We start from the raw sequence: 6,473 nt of genomic DNA, 5'->3' as shown, positions 1-6,473 counted from the left end.
TTCACTTTATAAATATTTTTTAAAATATACATATAGACTTTAAAAACTTTCTGCATGTATGGTAAGTCTCACAGCTCTAAAAATGTTTAATTATCCCAGGCAAAGCTGTAGAGATATTTTTTAAACAATAAAATTAAAATTAAAAAATTGAAAATGAAAATGTTTAATGAACAGTAGAAAATTGATATAATCATAAGCATATATGCATCTACAACACAATCTTGAACTATATCAAATAGGGAAAAATACATAAAGCAACAATTACAGTTGGATATGTTTTAACATGCATCTCTAAGAATTGCAGATCAAGTAGACATGAAGATAGCATGGATATGACTAAAAAACAATTTTAAAATATAAGTATATCCAAAATAAACATTCTTTTTGAACATACATAAAATATTTGTAACAATTAACCATGTATTAGGCCATAAAGGAAGCTTCAATAAATTCCAGAGATCTAATCCCATTTAGACAATGTTGTCCTGGTACAATGCAATCCTGGAATTAACTTTGTTTTAAGACACCTAAAATTAAATCCTGCATGTTTAAAGACTAAATAACATATTACTAAACAACACTCAGCTTTAAAAAAATACCTAGATCCCAGTACTTCAGGAGGCCGAGGCAAGAGGATGGCTTGAGTCCAGGAGTTTGAGACCAGCCTGGGCAGCATAGCAAGATCCCATCTCTACAAAAATAAATAAATTAAATGGGCGTGGTGGTACACACCTATAGTCCTAGCTACTTGGGAGGCTGAGGTGGGAGGATCTCTTGAGCCCAGGAGCTCCAAGGCTGCAGTGAGCTATGGGTTACACACCATTGCACCCCAGCCTGAGCAACAGAGCGAGATCCTGTCTCCAAAATATATATATTTAGAATGGAACACTACATGATAGAATTTGTGTAGTATAGCTAAAGCAGTACTTAAACCAAACATACAGCTGCATTATTCACAAAAGCCAAAAGGTGAAAACAACACAAATATCCATCAACGGATTATGGTTAAACAAAATGTAGTACATACATACAATGAAATAGTTTATCCCTTTTAAAAGGAATGAATTCTGACACATGCTACAACATGGATGAACCTTAATATGCTAAATGAAACAAGCCAGTCACAAAAAGACAAATACTGTATCATTTCACTTTTATGAGATATCTAGAGTAGTCAAATTTATAGAGACAGAAAGTAGAATGGTGGTTGCCAGGGGCTGGGTTTAGAGGGAGATGGGGACTTATTATTTAATGGGTATAGAGTTTCAGTTTTATAAAATGAAAAGAGTTCTGGAGATGGATGGTGGTGATGGTTACATAACTGTGAATGTACCTACCACCACTGAACTGAACACTTAAAGATGGTTAAGATGGTAAGTTTTATGTTCTGTGTATTTTATGACAATTAAAAATTTTTAAAGGCTAACAAAATCAAAAATAAATGCACTGGCTTCCAGATTCCTACAGAATAATGCCAGCCATCTAAATTTAAATCACTGCAGTCATCCTAAAAACAAATAAAACCATCTATGGCTACAGCATAACATGGAGACAGAGAAAATTATAAACCTCATTTTACATATAAGCAGATAAATATACATCCCAAACCAGCAGATTCACTTACAGAGCCATGCTATAGAAGGGAAGCCAAGATGGCACAGAAAAGACTAAAAGCAGCAGGAGCCAAGCAATGATGGAAGACAGATAAAACCACCACCAGAGAAAGAGGGTCCCATTCTGAGTGAAGAAATACCTGGTAGATGTAAGGAACCGAGGAATTTTTTTAAAAAGGCTTTGAAGTGTTTGAGAATAGCAATGGCAAGCTTGGGAAGGCATGCTTCTGGAAGAAAGAGGTGACTTGAAGGGGAAGTACCCCTTGAGGGCACAATGGTAAAGAAAAAGAAAGAAGCAAGCAGTGAAAATTAAGACTCCACAGAAATGAAAGAGAAGGCCAGCAGGGTAGCTCACGCCTGTAATCCTAGCACTTTGGAAGTCGTGAGGCAGACGGATTGCTTGAAGCTAGGAGTTCAAGACCAGCCTGAGCAAGAGCAAGACCCTGTCTCTACAAAAAATAGAAAAATTAACCAGCATAGTGGCAGGGGCCTGCAGTCCCAGCTACTTTGGGAGGCTGAGGCAGGAAGATCACTGGAGCCCAAGAGTATGAGGTTGTAGTGAGCTATGATGACACCACTGCACTCTAGACTGGGTGACAGAGTGAAACCCTGTCTCAAAAAAAAAAAAAAAAACAACATTAAAAAAAAAAAAAAAGAAATGAAAGAGAATCACAAAATCAGAAGACATTAACCTGTGCTCCATTCCCTAAAATAGGGCCTCTATTTGGGGGTAAAATGCATTTTGTTCTGCCAAAAAGGCGGCACTCAAACTAAGAAACCTAGTAACATACCCAAGCTCCTGCCTCAGTTGCAATTGCTAACACTGAAAAATAAAATATAGCAAAATGCACAGAAAACGACAGACCTATACTTCTGGAGTATACTCATAATAAAAAAAAAAAAAAAACATGACAGATACAAAATTATACAAAGAAAATTAAAAATGAAAATATTTTTTTAAAACTAGACATGAAATATGAAAACTAAAACACCCCAACCTAAATCAAATAACCTCAGTCATTTGGTAACATGAAAAAATACTGTGAGTCACAAAAATAACTCAGAACAGAAATGAGCAAAGAACAAAGATTAAGAAAAGAGTTTGTTGGCCGGGCGCGGTGGCTCACGCCTGTAATCCTAGCTCTCTGGGAGGCCGAGGCGGGTGGATCGCTTGAGGTCAGGAGTTCGAGACCAGCCTGAGCAAGAGCGAGACCCCGTCTCTACTAAAAATAGAAAGAAATTATATGGACAACTAAAAATCTATATAGAAAAAATTAGCCGGGCATAGTGGCGCATGCCTGTAGTCCCAGCTACTCGGGAGGCTGAGGCAGTAGGATCGCTTAAGCCGAGGAGTCTGAGGTTGCTGTGAGCTAAGCTGACGCCACGGCACTCACTCTAGCCTGGGCAACAAAGTGAGACTCTGTCTCAACAAAAAAAAAAAAAAAAGAAAAGAGTTTGTTGACAAGGCACAGTGGCTCACGCCTGTAACCCTAGCACTCTGGGAGGCTGAGGCAGGAGGATCGCTTGAGGTCAGGAATTCGAGATCAGCTTCAGCAAGAGTGAGACCCTTGTCTCTACTAAAAATAGAAAAAATTAGCAGAACATGGTAGTGTGCCTGTAGTTCAAAGCTACTCGGGAGGCTGAGATAGGAGGATTGCTTGAGCCCAGGAGTTTGAGGTTGCCGTGAGCTAGGCTAACACCACGGCACTCTAGCCCTGGCGACAGAGCGAGACTGTCACAAAAAAGAAAAAAAGTTTGTCAAAATCAGGACATATTGAAGAAAAAAACAAGTTATCTCAGAAAGAAAAAAGACTAAATTATAAGATGTACAAAAGGGAAGATATCTTACTTAAAACATAATAACTAGCATTGAGAAAGGAATTAAAATAGCCAAGAAAATAAAATGAAGAAAGCAGTAAGAAAGATCAGAGAGAAAGTGGTAGATATAGAGGCAAAGATGCAATATATATTGTAGTACCTGCAGAAGAAGAATAAAATAATGGAATAGATGTAATATTCAAAACTATAGACAAGCCAGTCTTGGTGTCTCACGCTTTGTAATGCCAGCACTTTGGGAGGCCCGGAGTTAGGACTAGCCTGGGCAATATAGACAGACTCTGTCTCTACTAAAGTAATTAGCCAGGCCACGAGTTCCAGGCTACAGTGAGCTATGATGGTGCCACTGCACTCCAACCTGGACAACAGAATGAGACCCTGTCTCTAAAAAGTTAAAAAAAAAAAATTATAGAGAAAAAAAATCTCAAAACTATAATACAAGAAAACTTTCTGGAAATAAAACTTGGGTCTACACATCGAAAGGATTTTTCATGAATCTAGGAAAATGTATATTGGAATGGTCAACTCTGAGATATATCTTAGAAAATCAATTAAATGTGAAAGAAAAGTCCTCTGGACCTCAGGCAAAAAGGACATTAGAAAAGATACAAGTATACAGGATACAGGTAACTATTGGAACAAAAACAAACACTGAAACATTAAACACTGAAAGTAATTTTAAGAGTTTTGTTTTTTGTGTTTAAGCATGTCCTTACTTTCTAGCACAAGATGCTCCCTGGTTCATTTCCGTATTTGCTGCCCCAGCACTAGAATCAGTCATTTCCCCCAGAAGACCCCATTCCTGGAACTTCCGCAGAAAACAGGTTGTGCCTGGGCAGCTGCAGCAGGACTGAAAGGCACTAGCGGGGTCTCAAACCACCCCAACCTGGCAAGGGGTTTTAAAACGTATGCTTTGTCAAAGGAACCGCTGAGCTAGAGCCTGTTTCCAGATTCCTCCAGATCCTGTTTCCAGATTATATTTCCTTGAGTGGTGAGAAACACGTGCGTCACAAAGAGCCAAAATGTGACTGTTCCAGCATGACACAGCATCCAAGACTGTCCAATCCGCCTTCACCTTCAGACAATTGGAGAATGCCCATCTGGGGACACACAAAAGTGAGGACACTCAGGGTTCCCCTACTCACCCTGGTGAGCTCTTCCGCAGTTGTGTCCCGGCTTATTTTCTCCTACTCAACAGTCATATGGTTCACAAGTCTCTGGACGATACCTTCCTCACTCCCCCAACCACCACACAGGGTCACTTAGTGATCAAATCAACTTTCTCACAGCTAGTGCCTGGGTCAGGGGAGTGTAATCTTTATGAAGTGCAAATTGTATTTCAGGCCTTATCTAGGGACTTTGCTGCTAGACCAGGTAAACCCCATAGTTCCTCCCTCAGGTGTTACATAAGTCTAGTATTACTTGCTATTTTAAAGAATTATTTCATTAAATGCCGTATGAACACCGTATTCCTTTTATGTACAGAACTTCGTCTTCCCCAAATTCCTACTTTTCTCCAGTTAACCTCTGTTAATATTTCAGTGTGTACCCTTCCAGTCCTTTTCCTCAATCTGCATATGTAACTGTATACACAATTTTTTTTTTTTTGGCTTGCTGGGAACCTGGTTGTTGGGTATTCTGTGTACTTAACAGTATGTCTTGAAGATCCTTCCTGTCAAGTACATAGAGATCTAATTCACATACATTGTAATGGCTACATTAAAGTATTAATGTACTAGTTCCACATTTCACTAGCATAAAGCTGCAGTAAGCATCCTTGTACAAATATGTACACATACACCGGTATGTTTTTAGGATAAATGCTTCCAAGTAGATTTGCTGGATTAAATAATCTGCACATTTAAAGTTTGGAGGGGGTTATGGGAGAAATACAAAAGGCCCTGAGAGTGCACGAAGGAATAAGGATCATCTTTTGTTTCCTAAGTACTTTAAAGGGCAATTCCACCAGAATGTAAATTACATGACATCTAGGACCTTGATCCCTTGCCTCAGAAGATACTACCAGTGCTTGTAGCAACTCACCTCTCAAAAGCACTCAATAAGTGAACACACACAGGCTAGTCACAGGGATGTTCCTCAAGCAGCAATGCTCAATTTCCATGGGTTTTAGACCTCAAACATCAAAGAAGCTTCTGAGACTTCAGAGTCTGGGATTGTTCTGGGCTCCTGAATTTCCAGGCCATCTCCTTCCAAGCTACCACCTTGAGCATCTCCAAACATCCATTACCTAGACAGGTCCCTTTGAAACTCAAACCACTTACCAGTCCCAAGAAGTCTGGAGAACCTAGAATTGAGAATTGCTTTTTCGTAGAGGTGACCAGAGGTAAGATCCCACTGGACCAAAGAAAGAAATCATCTGAAGCTAATTTGAATTAGATGGTTTCCTGAGGAATGAATATTGAACCATGGAAGGAATTCACCTCACTGAAACCTTCTCCAGCCTGCTCCGAAAAAGGTAACAAAAAGACCCAGTCAACCAGGATAGACTCTTACTCAAAGACCTAGAGTGCATATAATTCTGCCAAAGATAACACCCACTACTCTCCCCCCAATTAGACATCAAATGCTGTATTTAAAACTTTCAGCCAGGCCTTGAGCCAATCGATGAAGACATAGTCATATAGTCCCAGTAGAAAAGATTCAGCATCAGAAATTAAGTAGATAAAAGGCATGTCTAACTGCAAGGGAATTTTGTACAAAATTCCAAAGGGAAGTATATGGTGCTTTGTGGGACCCACAGTGGTTCAAATGCTATAGAAAGGTGTAAGGAACTAGATGGGGCAAAGAAAGAAAAAAGCCATGTGGTGGCAGCCTTGTTAACCCAAATAGATTCCTTTTTTCAGCGTGTAGAACCAGCAAATGTAGTTATAGAATTCATCTGTTTGAAGTTTACGTGATTACAGTTCTTTGCATAGGTGTGTGACTATTTTCCCGCCTCTGCATCCCCTGAACCTGGCACAGTACCTGATCCGGGTGATATCAAATTTTGTGGTTTATTTTTAG

Source organism: Eulemur rufifrons, chromosome 10 (assembly GCF_041146395.1).
Source record: "Eulemur rufifrons isolate Redbay chromosome 10, OSU_ERuf_1, whole genome shotgun sequence".
NCBI classification, from domain to species: domain Eukaryota; kingdom Metazoa; phylum Chordata; class Mammalia; order Primates; family Lemuridae; genus Eulemur; species Eulemur rufifrons.
This window is presented reverse-complemented; position numbering follows the sequence as displayed.